At 33.5% G+C, this 16,295-nt stretch overlaps 1 long non-coding RNA gene across 1 annotated transcript in view; it reads right to left on the bottom strand.

Annotated features, from left to right (window-relative positions):
* Positions 1–5,715: 5,715 nt before the first annotated feature.
* The window catches only part of LOC128868039 (uncharacterized), a 63,530-nt gene continuing 52,950 nt past the window's right edge, over positions 5,716–16,295 (bottom strand). Inside the window, exon 3 of the long non-coding RNA XR_008455051.1 lies at positions 5,716–6,324. This is a non-coding gene — a long non-coding RNA (uncharacterized LOC128868039). The remainder of the gene's footprint in view (positions 6,325–16,295) is intronic.

The raw sequence follows: 16,295 nt of genomic DNA, 5'->3' as shown, positions 1-16,295 counted from the left end.
CCAAACTTGGCGCCTCCGATTATTATTTGTTTGCATCGTTGGGCCACGCACTTTCCGAGCAGCGCTTTAATTCTCACGAAGGAGCCAAAAATGGCTCGATGATTGATTTGCGGCCAAAGACGGCCAATTTTTTTGGCGCGGCATCCACAAATTACCTGAGAGATGGGGGAATGAAGCGATGGCTATTATTTTAAAGATTAAATTTGTAACCACTTTTTGTTAATATACGTTTGAAACACCTCATTTCATAGGTGTCTACCTGTAAATAAAGAACATTATTTGGAAGCTATGCGACGTTTGAGAGAGAATGTGCGTAGGAAACGGCCCAATTTGTGGAAAGAAAACTCATGGATCGCGCACCATGATAACGCACCGTCCCACAAGGCTCATATTGTGAACACTTTTTTGACCAAATATTCGACAAATATCATCGAACAATCAACGTGTTCACCGGGCTTAGTCCCCTATGACTTTTTCCTTTTCCCACAACTTAAATTGCTACTCCGCGGTCGCCACTTTGAGTCGATAGAGGCCATTAAGGAGAATTCGCTGAAGAAGCTGAAAAGGTATGTTCAAACGCGTTTAAAAGGTGCTTTGATGACTGGAGTAATCGTTGGCATATCTCTATTGCTTCGAATGGAGCCTATTTTGAAGGCGATAAAATAACTTTTGATGATTAAACAATCATTTTGCGTTTTATTGAACAATTCCCGGTACTTTTTGACAGAATGTTTTAATAAAAAAATGGGCAACTTTTGATTTCCATATTTCTGAAAAATTTTACCCCACTCTTTGGACATTAGGGACGGAATTGTTCACGCACGGCTTTGACGACGCTCTGTTCACAAGTTAAATAACTATATTCCTTGCTTTAGACAACAACAAAATTATACAGCTATTTGATTTTTGACCTTAGCAGAAAGCAGAATATGAAATTAAATTCTTAACAAATTGCAGGGTGATCACATTTGGGAGTGACTGTATGTGGGCTAAATTTATGCGTACGTGAGCTACTCTTGTCTGATAGAACAACTCAACGAGCAAATCATACAAATGCACATAGTTACATGTACATGCACGCATACAGACATACGTAAAAACTTACAAATGCCAGTTAGGGTAGTCAGTTGGCAAACGGCGTGCAGCGATCGGCGAATAATTGGGGTGCGTTGCTGGTAAAAATTGTAAATTACAACTCAAATGTTATTACATGTACGCAGCCATACATACATACATACATACAAATGTGCATAGCCATCAGAATATTGGTAAATGTAGATTTAAGTAGAACTCCGCAGCGAACCCAACGCACTAATCACCAACGCAAACTCCCATTCCCCTCTTGATTGTATAAAATTATATTTAAAATGAAAGTAAGATTGGGTTGCGCATGCGCAGACGGCAGATGTGACATTTTTTTTGTTTTTGTTTTTGTATGCGCACAACTAAGATCATATGCCGTTTCGACTAATGCATAGGCATTTTCCCTGCTATCGATTGCGTAAAGTTTGATTGTTGTAAATAATGTTTGAATGTGTGTGTGTGTGTTTGCGTATTTTGGTTTCAACGCCGTCGACGCGATTGTATCAAAAAAAAAAAAAAATAAATAAATAAAAAAAAATTAGACGACATTTGCTCATGGGTTCTTATGAATTCATACGAGAAAGTTCTGTCTATAAATTTATGTTTGTATGGAACGGCATCAATCGGCGTGGAACCAGTTTATTAAAACCTTTGCTTATAATTTGAACTGTCAATAAGGACAGCGATATGACAGTCCAAAAGTATGGCCACGTACATACCTACAAACGCATTTGGGTTCAATCTGGCCCAACTTTGTTTTTGTTTCTTTTTTAAGTAAATCACCGCTGATGGCTTGCGGAATGCCTGTAGTGCCACGCAGCCTCACCGCAGATCAACCTGGGCGCATTCGCAGCCGTTGTAATGCAATTAACGAAAAACGGGTATTATTTATAATATAAGCAGAGCGATAGCAAAATTAGAAAGGGTTGTGATTCCAAACTCTTGCAGCATAGACTGCCGGGTGCTGCAGTTATTTTTAAGCCTTCAATTACATGCGCAGAAGATTAAAATCAGAGCGTGAAAGTAGTAATCGCTTAGGGCAACTACGGCGAGGACCTAATCATTTAAAAAGGGTTAGCAAACAAATTAATCCAGTCGCGCCGGGTAGTGTACATTTTTGGCGTCAAACGAAAAGAGGCGAGATGATTAGCAATTGAAAGCTTTTTAAAAGGAATAGCGGTAAATTAAAGCAACAGTAACACAATTTATTTGATTAGATCTAAAAGATGAGAGAGGAAATGAGTCTGTTTCACAAGTATAAGGTGGCGCAAAATTAATCACCCTATCGGAAGATGGCCTCGTACATTTATCATATTTGACACTTGTGAACTAGACAACTTTAGTATACAAACAGATAACCAATGGAGCGCATAAAGGTCAAAATAAAGAGTTTCAGCACCCAAAATAATTTGTTTTTAGTATATACAAAAAAAAAATATATATAAAAAAAGGATGATTAATTTTGCGCCACATGCTATTTACATAAACCTACTTCTAATTTTCTGAATCTTTAAACGTTGTCAGACCATCTAATTTGACTATGCGTACACATTGACCCGCCAATTTGTATGAAAATATTTTTTCAACGCCGTTCCTAGCCGATTTGGATCTACATGAAATTATAAGAAAATAAGTTTACTAGATGGGCCACAAAGCTAATATCTAGCTTCCAAATTTTAAGGCTACACTTGGGCTCACATAATTGACCCCCCGTTGGGCACCCAGGTCTGGCTAGCCTGACGTTTTCGACTTTAGACGTGAATTTAACATCTTTTTATTATAACGACTTGAGCTTCCAGGTAGCTTAATAAAATTTAATTTTCTATCGACCTTTTAAAAAGGAGCCTCGAACAGGACGACAAAAAGGCAAGACCCGGATGCCCAACCAACGGAGGTCACTTAATCTTTTTACAATATTCACAAAGTTCTTCGTGCCACATTTTTTTTTAATTTTTGATAAAAATATGTAACAAAAACTTAGCAATTTGCACAAAGTTCAGAAAAATTTAACAAATTTAAAAAAAAAAACAATTATCAACAAATTTTAAACATTTTAATCAGAATTTTTAGTAAACTTCTGGTAAGGGGTTAGAGGTAATTAGAATTTTCAAAAAATTTGATTTTTGTTTTTTGCATTTTCTTAAAAATATTGTGTGAAAATTTGAAGTGATCCGACAAATACTTTTCGAGTTATTCAACAATTATCAAAGGGCGCTCGGGCGCTCCGGAATCGATAGCAAAACTTTAAATATGTGTTTCTCAAAACGAGGTTTTTTGAACTGGTGATCGCTGTAACTTACAAATCTCTTGGTAGATTTCAATAAAATGTATACTGACTTTGAAAAACATAAAAAACTCGTGTCTAATCGAAGTATTTTTTTTTCTCAAAAATTTCGATTTTTTTTAACAATTAATTGTCGGTTTTTTTCTCGAAAATCTGAAAAAAATTTCCTGAATCCGCCATATTTTAAATTTTGAAAAAAAAAAACCTTCGATCAGGCAAAAGATTATCTATTGATAAAACTTATTTCGGCCCCCGTAGCCGAATGGGTTGGTGCGTGACTACCATTCGGAATTCACAGAGAGAATGTTGGTTCGAATCTCGGTGAAACACCAAAATTAAGAGAAACATTTTTCTAATAGCGGCCGCCCCTCGGCAGGCAATGACAAACCTCCAACTGTATTTCTGCCATGAAAAAGCCCCTCATAAAAAATATCTGGCGTTCGGTGTACACGCCAATTATATATACCTATATAAAACTAATTTCTCTAGTCTGATTGATTCTAGATGAATCTCCAAGGACTTGTGATGATCACCGCAAGAGATTTGTGGAGAAACGGGCGCCACACAAACAGCGATAACTTTTACAATTATTAATTTTTTTTTTTGATTTTGCAAAAAATCTAGTCGATAGATGATGTGTTAATGCTATTTTTTTTATTTTTGCAAACAAAAATTATTGAAAATCATCATTTTTTCGGTCCTCTAACTACTCCTAGCCCCATAATGCAGTTGCCCATAAAATTTAAGTATAATAAAGTGGAAGTTTGAAGCCCCCGCATACCCAGAATTTTTCTATAAGTTTCTCTAAATTTTTTAAATTTTTGTGAATTTTTTAAAAAAGTTTGAAACTTTGATCCATGAGGTTCTTGTTACACAATTAACTATATACATATTTATAAAAAATTACCGAAAAAAAATTGTCCCGAAAAATATTGCGAACAGACAATGGAGCGCGTAAAGGTCAAAATAAAGATGCCCATCACTCAAAATTATTTTTTATTTTTTTTTATTAAAAAAGTTATTAATTAATTAATTATTAGTAATTTTGCGCCACTTTGGAAAAGTATTTTTAGAATATTTGCGTTGTATTATCAAAATAATTTTTTTTTCGCCAGAAAACCTTGAAAAAAGGATTATTGTGTGAACGCCAAATTCTAATTTTCTAATAAAAAAAATCTTTGGTGCTTTAAAAACACCTACAATTAAGAAAACATTGTAATAGGACATTTAATAGTGCCACTTTCCTTCCTTCCGTACCCCTCACCCCTCGTAATGCAAGCATTTCAACAGCGATTTCAGCTTTAGTAACGGTTAATCTTCTATTTAAGAAACCAAAGTAAATAAAATTAATTCGTAAAAAATCCCCTACAACTTTATTTGCCTGGGATTAATTAAGTTTGTGATTGTAACACAACTCACAGCGCAAAGAATACCTTCCTTCATCGAACTCAATACAAATGCAACCCTTTTTTATTACCTTTTTAATGCTCTACAAATAGATCGCCCATTTTTCATTTATTTCAATTCATTGCTGTGCTGCATTTGTATGCGTGTGCTTGTCGTCTAAGCTTATGTGTCAAGTTGAAATGTCAAATACATAAAAACATGCATGCGCATTTTCCCATTTCGATTTCGGATTTTCACATCGCCATACGCGAAATGACACGGCTCTGCAATTTGTCCCCTCTGGGCTATCATTAAAAATCAAATGAAGGAAGTTAAAATGGCCTTTAAAAAATCGTAAAACTGTTTGTTGCCAGTTGGACAATTGGAATTTGTACGTACATGGTTACAAAACAATAACAAAACAAAAAAAAAAAAAACAAAACACTAAACTTTGAAAACAACTAATATACATAGAGGTCAATGTTATGTAAATATTTACAATAGAAAAGGATATTAGCTGAATATCAAAAAAGCTGAAAAATAGACGCAATTAAGAGGGTTTATATTTTAGTATGGATTTTTGTGTAACGTGTAATCAGGTTATGGATTTTCTCCCGAAAACAGATTGCACTAATATGGAAACATAATAAATACAAGGTGGATCAAAATTAATCACCCTAGCGGAAGATTTATAATTTTTTCTAATGTAGTTACACGTCAATCAAATTTGACACTTGTGAACTAGAAGGAACAGTACACAAACATACAAGCATTTTTTAGTGAACAAAATATTTCAAAATAAATCTGGATGATTTATTTTGCGCCACCTTATGCATAAAACGAAATAAAAAAACGCCAGTTCTCAGCTCTTGATTTTTTTTAATATCCCTCTTCAAAAGTGATATTTCTGACGTGAACACAAAACAAAATTTCTATGGGAAACATGAATTTTTTGGAAATTTTTTTTCCTTGTCATCACTGCGCATTTTCTTCATACAACATAAAAAAAAGTAGCGCATTTGTTATGTGGAGAATAAATAATAATTCCTTTGAGGTATCTAATACAGCCACGGTGAATAATGTTTGCGATATTCCTCGACATATTTTCCAAGTATTAGCGATGCATTAGTGAACGGGCCCTTTTTCACGCATTTTAAGTCAGATTTTCCGAGTTTTCAGACAGGTAGACTCAGCAGGCCATCTACTTTTTGCTTTTCCAATGAAAATTAATCTCAGCCGGTGGTTATAAGAAGTTAATGGAATGCCTATCCTTTGCTAGAGTTTACCAATAATAGCTACACCTTCTTCCTCGTTAATTCGTTCACGGTGCAGTGTTCAGAATTGTATCTGCGACCAGCAGCCTACATTGTGTTTGTGGTGCAAAACGAAACCAGTTCATAGAGAACTCTGCCATGTATTTTATTCGATAGCTACCTAGAGATTTCAAAGCAGCTCGACTGTCAGAGTAAATGTTAATAGGCAGATCACATCAACGCAAGTTATATGATAATAGACAAGTGCATCTGTTTATTGCTGAATTGAAATACTTACAAAATTATGTAACAGTTAATCTGTAAAAGAAAAATAGAAGAAAAAATTATTAATAGGTTTTCAAATATAATCAGAAATATTTTATAATTACATTTTAAGTACATAAAAAAAGGAATCTCTGTTAAATTCCGTAAACGTTTAACAAGTGGTGGAAATTTTATTATCACCACTCAAATGCTTGCCACCCAATAACTATTTGCTATTTGTTGCTTGGCACTCCACACAACTCAAGTAATTTCTTAAACTTGTTAAAAAGTTAATAATTGTTTATAGCTAGCAATGATCAAATATTTAATAAATAACTCACATAGTTACTATTGACCAATAAAGATATAAGCGGCAAGAGATACCAGGCATAAGCGCAACACACACTCGCGCATACCCATGCAACGGATACCTTGCAGGAAAAAGCAAAGTAGTATGGAAAGATGCTATGGTAGTTAATAGAATAAGCCACACTAGTCCTTCATTGACTAGAATAATACCAGTAGTAAAATTATCAGTTTGTCTGCAAAGTAAATAAGTTTTTTTAGGTAAGAAAGTTTCAGATAAGAAAGTTTAAGATTCATCTATGGCGACGCCAGTGTTTCGCAATGGTTATAGGGAATCTATAAGTGGATACTGATACATAGTATGTATATATATAATATATATTTGAAACAAATAATAATAATAATAAAAAAATGTATATTTGCACGAAATTTAGTCACTTTATATGTAGCCAGAAGCCCGTAAGATTAGATAACCTTTTTTATGTTAGGTGCGCAACTGTTTGTCAATAGATGCCGCCAGCAGTGTGTGCTAGTCGATTCTAACATAACCTAAACGTTATAAACCAAGCTTAGACATTTGGTAAGCAAACTGATTCGACACATTAGTGATTTTGTTTTGGTATCATATACTTTTGGTTTTGTGAAAATGTCTGATTTTGTGTCGAATAATCGCTATTTGCGGGAAGTGTTGATTTTCCTCTTTCATTCGAAGAAAACTGCGGCTGAAGCGCATCGAGAGCTACAAAAACATTATGGAGATGCTGCTTTAAGTGAAACAACGTGCCGAGATTGGTTCCATCGCTTCAAAGACGGTGATTTTAATGTTGACGACTGTCCGCGTGAAGGATGGCCAAAAACCTTCGAAGACGCTGAATTGGAGGCATTGCTCAATGAGGATCCGTGTCAAACGCAAGAAGAGCTTGCTTCAATGTTAGGAGTTACCCGCCAATCCATTTCCAAGCGATTGCATGCTTTGGGAATGATTCAGAAACATGGGACTTGGGTTCCATATGAGTTAAGCCCAATGGATGTTGAACGTCGTTTTTTCGCCTGTGAACAACTGCTCCAGCGGCAAAAAAGGAAGGGTTTTCTTCATCGCATCGTGACGAGTGATGAAAAATGGATTCATTACAGCAATCCAAAGAAAAGAAAGTCATGGCGACTGCCCAGTCATGCTTCTACGTCGTCGCCTTGGCCGAATATTCACGCTGCGAGAGTTATGCTATGTATTTGGTGGGACCAAGTTGGTGTTATTTATTATGAACTGTTAAAACCAAGCGAAAGTATCACTGGAGATCGGTATCGACTTCAATTGACGCGATTGAGCCGAGCACTGCGCGAAAAGCGGCCGCAATACGCAGAGATGCACGAAAAAGTGATTCTACAGCATGTCAACGCTCGGCTTCACGTTGCCAAACTCGTTAAAACCTACCTGGAAACACTGAAATGGGAAATCCTACCCCACCCGCCATATTCTCCAGATATTGCGCCGTCCGATTATCACCTGTGCCGATCGATAGTTGACGAACAGTTCTATTCATATGAAGACATCAAAAAATGGCTTGATCCGTGGATAGCCTCAAAAGATGAAAAGGTTTACCGCGACGGTATACGAGATCTACCAGAAAGATGGGGAAAAGTAGTACCCGATGGGCAATACTTTCAATGATTCACTTGTAACCATTTTTTCAGAATAAAGTTGTATTTTCATCAAAAAAACAGCGAGAACTTAGTTCACAAGCTCAGTTTAAGTTTTAAAACGTCACAACAAAAATTATTATAATATTACTTCCCCGGCATTTCGTATAAATTCTTTTCAAACATTTCCTTTAAGAAACTTAAAAAAAAATTTTTTTTAATACAAAATTTTTTAATAAAAAAAATGTAAAAACACAAATTTGATTAATGGTTATTTTAGAAACATATTGGACTAGAAGTTTTTTTCGGACATACGACGCCGATAGGGTGATTTATTTTGCAGCACCTGTAGTATTTTTCCCTACAGGGTAGATACACAAGAAAACTGGTTGTGTAAGGAGGTAAATATCAATGTCGACAGACCGACCGACGGACCAACTAACAATCTCAGTTGATGACCAAACAAATGGTAGAGAAATCAAAACAATAACTGGATACTAAGCAAGCAGTGAAACTACTCGTATGGCGGCAAGCAGAAAACAAATTATAAGAATCGCAAATAGTAGCAATGGTCAAATTCTTGAAAGCACTTTTTACTATGCGAGTATTAAAAGAAAATTAAAAACAATGGGGCGTTGAAGCAACAAATCGACATTAAAATGGATGGAAGGAAAACCAAAATTGTCAGTAACAAATACAAAACAAAACAATAAACAATTTTAATAATACAATAAAAACTATAAAAAAAAACTGGAATAAAAAAATATTAAGAAAAACCAAATTATTTTAATTTATTAAAAAAAAAAAAAACAATTTAAATTAAAAAAATATAAAGAAAACTTTAATAAAAAAATATAAAGAAAAAATATATACATAATAAAACAAAACTTATATTTTAATATATGTATTAAAAAAATTATTGTATTATATTTACAAAAACAATTTATTTAAAACCAAAAAATTGTAATAAACCGATTGCATTTTAATTTATTAAATAAAAAACGTTTTAAAAACAATGGGCGCTAATGCAACAAATTGACAATAAAATGATAAAATAATAAAAAAGTAATTAAAAAAAAATATTTTAATTTATTAAAAAACAATATTTGTTTTATTAAAATTTATTATAATGTATTAACAAAAATTATTAAATTTACAAAAAAATTTATTTAAAAAAAATTTAAAAAAAGTATAGAATTCTGATACAAAAAAATTGTATTTTAATTTATCAAATAAAAAAAATGTTAAAAAAAATGTATTAATAAAAAACGGGAGTATGCTATTTTTTGTTAAAAACAATGAGCGCTAACGCAACAATTCGACAATTAAAGTAGTACAAAAAATGTTAACAAAAAAATGTACCATACTTTAATTTATTAAAAACAAATATTATATTCTAATTTATTAAAAAAACATTATTACATTTACAAAAAAAAATTTAAAAATAAAGAATTCTAATACAAAAAATTTTATTTCAATTTATCAAATAAAAAAATTATTTTAAAATTTACTTGTTATTTCCATTTTTTATTTTTTGTTTATTTTTTTAAGCAACACTGTTTCTTTTCAATTTAATACATTTTTTTCTTATATTAAAATATAAATATAATATGATAATAATATTTTTTTTTTTTTAATAAAAAAATTGGATTTTAATTTATTAAATAAAAAACGTACAACATATTTTTTAATTTTAATTTTTATTTGATTTTTTTTTATTTAATAAATTTTATTGATTTTTTAATTTAATAAATTTTATTTTTTTTTTAATAACAAAAAGAACCAATACATTTTTTAATTAAAAAAAAGAACCAGTAAACTTTTTTTTTAATTAAACAAAAATCAATAAGAAATAATATTGCTAGAAAACAAATAAATAATTGTAATAAAAAAACTGTACTTTAATTTATTAAATAAAAAAAAAAAATTTCTTAATTTTTTTTGTATGTTTAAATTTTTTCTTAATTTTTGTTTTGGAATAACAAAAAGAAAAATAAAAATAAAGTAAAAATTTGTTTTTTAATAAAAAATGAATAAAAAATAATATCATGAAAAAAAGTAAAAAAAAATTAATAAAAAAATTTTATTTTAATTTATTAAATAAAAAAAAAATTGCTTTAGATTTTGATGGTTATTTAACTTCTTTTAATTAATTTTGTTTTTATTAAATATTTTATTATTATTTTTATTCATTTATTTATAACAAAAGGCACCAATACATTTTTTTTAAATTAAAAAAAGAATCAGTACAAATTTTTCTATTATAAAAAAAGAGCAATAAGAAAAAATATCGTTAGAAACACTACAAATAATCGATATGAGCAACGTCTTTATTTCGGCCAAGAGACCTACCCACAGAGGCATTTAATGTTATTTTGAACGCATTTTAATCCGATACACATACATGGAAGACACAAATCCCCATTTACGTTCATACAAACTGACATATTTACCTACCTACTAAGCAAATACTAAGTATATAATATTTTATATATGGTATATAGTACATACATTGGTGCATATGGATGTTCTTGTGAATAACTGCATTGTTACTCCGACTCCATGCATTGCTGGCGATTAGTAATGGTCAGCACAGGTACTTGTTTTAGACAAACATCATCACCGCCGTAACCTGTTACAAACTCTTTGCTTTTGTTTTTGTTCTTGCTTTCTTGTTTTCTTTTTGTACACAAGCAGCTACTTGTTATGTTTTCATTTTAATTTTTGGCACTTTTCTTAATCCAGTAAATCTCAGCACAGATCTTAAATTTCAGTATATCACAAAGCCAGAGGCATTTGAGACTTGAGGCTTAGCACTTCATCGATAGTCCCGAAGAGATATGCTAAGCAGAACTTAGATATCAACCCCCAAATTAAACTAATGACGATTAATCGTTTTATATACATTCGCTCGCTTACTGGAAGAGTGACATAATTAACATTTTTTCTCAATTAAGTATGGAGCTTACTGAGAGAACCGGGTTTGAATGAGGTATTGTGATGAGTAGAGAGCACAAAATACCCTGCAAACGCATTTTTACCATTACATATAGATTGTAATTTCATTCAAATGACTTCAACGACTGGCTTTACAGTAACCCTTTCTGGGGAGTGTAATTTTCACCACATTCAGGGGAGTTTTGGCACTCATCTCAGCACTAGCAACTTTGATCTTACGATTCATCTCTTGAGTATTGGCGGAGCATGGCAAGATGAATGGGGCTAGCCATTAATTTTTAACGGCGCTTCACAAAAAATATTAGAATTGCGGAGCAAAATCGCAGCTTCTCCGCAGCTAATTGGCATCACTGCTCCTACACTGATTATTGGATGTTCGAATGTTTTTAATATTTCTCTTCTCCACTTTGTGCAAACGAAAAGCGACCCACTTTATAAATGTCCAACCAAGATTTCAGACACAACACGAATGTTACTTTAACTACCAAAGTAAAAAAAACATTAAATGTGCGAATTCTAAACCCCTGATGGACCACCTTGTGACATTTTAAAATGTGCATTAGTTATCATAATACTTATTTTGCCGCTTATGCATACATACGAGTATGTATGTAGAAACATACTTATTGGTTATACACATAAAAGTATATTATTTATCTCTTATCTTTTTCCATTTAGTGCTCGCAGTTACTACTTCCTCTCTTTCATGAGTTTTCATTGCTTTTCGCGCTTTTGCAAAGAATTCGATTTGTAACTCTTATTGCAACATTCATTGCCTAGAAAACATCGTTAAATATTCCACCGCCGCTGTGTTGGGTTTATGATTATTTTTAGCACAGTTCTGTAGAATAATATGCACTACAATACACACACACACACACCGCTGTATATACTTGGGATGTTTGCTTCTCCGATTTCTCCTGCGCTCGCCGGTGCAGTTAATACTTACTGTAGTGTTGTTGGCAATTTTCCGCATTATTATTATTATGGTGACTATTTGAGTACGTCCACGGGTGAGCACTTGCCGCCGCCTTAGCTTTTGTGGTCAAATGGACGCAGAGACCATTTCCGTGGAATTTCTAACTTGTAGGTCTTCACTGGGCTTGCTGTAATGCGGTGTGCGGATTTGTGATGATATGTTCTGCACACACACACACATACAGCGAGGCAAATATAAGCTCACATATGAAAGTGAATAGTTCTTTCTAAATGTTAAAGAGTTACGTACTGCATTCACACGTATGTAGTTGCATATGCAGAGCTATTGGCGACGCCGGTGATGGCAGCGTTTTCCCGACCCCTCGCAGTCATTTCATTTTAGCTGGCAAATTAAAGTAATAAAATGTAAAAATCAAGTTAGCAGTCATAAGCAATAAGGAAACATATGAATAGGTAGGAACAAAGTCCGAAGTCCGAAGTCCTTCTACATTCGCGTTTACTTGTTTTTCATCTGCAATGGCGACTATGCATATTTTTCTAATATAGAACTACCTATAATACCTTTTGGTTGCGTGTTCACTTAACATATTTGAGGTAGTTGGCATGGGTGGACTTGGTGAGGCCGGCAACCACCTGATAGCCTGGTAAAAAGCAACGACATTCAGCCAGATTACCACCAAAGCTCTGTGGTATGTAAATCATGTAAGAGCGCAACAAGAGAAGTCCTTATGGCTTGTTAGCATACCATATACCAAGGGAGCGAGGGACATATTAACATTTTTTTCGATAGTCAACACGCGCTTCAAAGCTCTAACAACGCCATGGTGCGGATTCAAACTGGACAACTCCTGTCAGGAGGAGATCAATACTCATTGTTAAGCGGGTAACATTTCTCTGATCTGAGTTCCAGGTCATAGGAACATTGAGGGGACTGATTTTGCTGATGAGTTTGCCACGAAAGGGCCGACTGAATTGGTCTCAGAGGTTTTCTACTCAGTAATCGGCATCCCCCTAACTGTTGTTAAAGGAGAATTGCACAACTTATTTCTCAGGAAAACCCAAAAGAGATAGAGCTTCATTACTTCGTGTGCTCTTTCGAAACCCCTTCTGCCCAGTACAATAAACACAGAACGCAGAAGGTCCTGAAGGCCCCACGCCATTCAATATCCAAACTCGTAGCTGTGATTACCGGTCATTGGACAATCGGCACACACGCAGAAAAGCTAGGTTTAACATTTAATCCTCATTGCAGAAGTTGAGGGGACCTTTCAGAGAAGGAGAGCGTTGAGCACTTTCTCCGTAAATGTCCGCGCATAGCCGCTAGACAGTTAAGGTCATTGGGTGCCCTTTACTTCGACAGCCTGTGGTAGTTACAATTTTCTCTACACCAATCGGCTCTGGTTGGCTGTGGATTTCTGCCCGTTGTATGTCTCATAATCAAATCAAAAGCAGTACTTTAGTGCTACTTGGGGAGTGCCAGTCTGGTACAGCAACCATTTCCCCTACCTACGTAATTATGCACCAAGTTAATATTTTAGATGTGTTGAATAGAGGTTTTGAATTCAATCAGTTTTTGGTTTTGACGCCTAAAATTTGTTTTGGATTATTAATGAATTTTTTCTGAGGGCCTTTTGCCCTTTATTCCACACATAAACAAATTTATTGCCCAAGATCGTTTGCAAACAAATTTAAAAAAAATCAAACCCAGTTTTGTTTTTTAAATTGCTTTCATTGTATAACAAAAACAAAAAAAACCGTCACCAAAAGTTATTTTTTTTTATCAGCGCGATTCTTTAGACGCTTAGAATTTGCACTTTATTATACCAAAATTAAATGAAGTAAAAAAATGCATAGTGAAAATTTGTCTAAAAATTCAGTTTAAAAAATTATAACAAAATTCAATGGACTGCATACTCGAAACTTCTAAAAATTCAGATTATAAATTTGCAAATTTAGATCAAAATTTGTCGAATTTTCACAAATTTTTGTAAAGTTTGAAAGTTAAGTTTGATTTACATGGTTTTGGTTAGTTGCAGAAAAAAACTAACAAAAAAATTCTAACTCAAAAAATATTTTAAATATAAAAAAAACATAATCCGCTCAGTTATGCTCTCTATACGTATGTATCTCTCTATACGTATTTGACCAACCTTTAGCCCGAAAATGCATATAGGCTGGAATCGATATTTTCTTCATTTTGTTTTTGTAAGCATTCCTCATTTGTTGGCATTCATTGATTCACTCTGTCACTTTTTTACGATTTCTTTTAAGGGGGTCCTCTAGTTTCTCGTCTGTTTTTATTCGGGTTTTTCAATAATTTTTAATGGGCAAACGATCAAAATAATAAATCTCATTGTGTTCACATAATCTTTAGTAACATTTAAATGAGCTTTACAAATTTTTTGAAGACAAAATATATAATAGAATAAAAGTTATAGTGGCCGACAAGAAGACATAAAGTAAAAGAGGTGCTTGACGGTGACCAAGATTGCGGCTGTTTGGCTTATCTGAAATCGAAAAACCAAACGACATTTTAATCTTCATATTTAAGACTAGCGATTGAACTAGAATGAATTCTTAATTACAAAAATTCATTTTTGTATACACTTTTGAAAATTAAATTCTATTTTTTACTTATTTTTTCTTAATTTTTTCGCTCATAGGAAAAAAACTATCGAAGCAATCATGATAATCCTAGTTCAATCGCTGGCTTATAATATATTAAAGATGAGGTATATATTTGAACAAGATCGGTTCAGTAGTTTTTGAAATATCGTGGTCACTATTTTGAAAAATAGTGTTTCGAGAAAAACGCGTTTCAAAGTTCGCGCATGTGATTTATAGCGTTGAGCGCGCTAAGTATACCTGCTCCGTTCAAGGCCGTAACTTGTGAGCCACTTCGAATATCGAAAAATCCTTCAGCACATACTTTTAACACATGTTGTAAATGTGATTTATAAAAAAAAAACAAAATTCGATATTTTCGACCCAAGAAACTAGAGGACCCCCTTAACTAGCCAGCAGTCAAACAGGAGTTTCGTTTACAAACCGCAACTGTTTTTCTCCTGACATTATTTTGATGAGTAAATAGTAAGCATGAAAGTGTTAATCTAACCAATGTAGCACCAATAATCCCGTTATTAGGTGGGGTAAGGAAAAGTATTGTATTGCGTGCAAAGAGATGCAAGATGATTAAATTTGCCGTTGAGCTGTTGTCACGCCTTTTCTTCCATACAAAATACTTACTCGAATTTTTTTCTACAGAAGAACGTGAAACAAATTGCCAAAAATTAAAAATATTTTGTTCACTTGAAACTTGCATTTTGTTATGCTGAAATTCAATGTGCTATAAAACTGCTTACCCAGAAAATTTCTGATAAAGATGGTTAAAAAGTTGAAAGTAATGAAAAATTTTTTCAGTGTCATAAAACAATCCCGATATTTCGGCGTCGATATTTGCCTCCTAATATTGTCGTTACAAATTCACTTTTGCTGGTGTGCGAGTTTTCAGATCTACCAACGAATTCGCATTTGCGGTTAACTTTTTAATTGAAAGCTTCTTTTGTGGTTTTGTATTGACTTTATTAGCCAGTGTGGGTCCTGTCCTTATTTTACCGCAGTCTTTTTTAAACGACATTTTCTCAAATATATTTAATATTTGTGTGGCAGTGTAGTAAAGGGGTTAGAGTTATTTTCGGTTCAAATGAACAAAATTTTTACTTAATCAGAGTGTATTTATATAAGTGTGTTTCTTGCTTTACATTTCATTGCGAAACTCAGCGATTTTACAATGTGGCACAATTTGGCATTTGAAGGTACCACTCGCCTTGCACCTCTCCCACTTTGGTCCCACCTGGCCGAAGCGGCCTGTTTCCTAGTCCCACCCTTGTATGAGATTGACGACGATGACTAATGGCTTCACCGCACTCAGAAGACTTTTGTAAGCTACTACAACGAGGCTTCTCCATCATATCAGCACTTCCAAAATTATATGACCGACCTGAGCCCAACAGACAAGCTGTTTCTAGTTTAAGGGGGGAGCCTGCTTGAGAGGCTTCAAAAAATCGATATTTTCGTGGATTTTTTTGTGAAGGAAAGAAATATTCGATTGAAACGAAACTTTCAGGTTTTATTGTTATATATTTCAACCGTGTTCTAAAATTTTTTCATTAAAATATATGTCA

The sequence above is a fragment of the Anastrepha ludens genome, chromosome 2 (assembly GCF_028408465.1).
Source record: "Anastrepha ludens isolate Willacy chromosome 2, idAnaLude1.1, whole genome shotgun sequence".
In the NCBI taxonomy this organism is placed as follows: Eukaryota; Metazoa; Arthropoda; class Insecta; order Diptera; family Tephritidae; genus Anastrepha; species Anastrepha ludens.
Note: the sequence above shows the minus strand (reverse complement) of the source record. Positions and strands in the feature narration are given on the sequence as shown.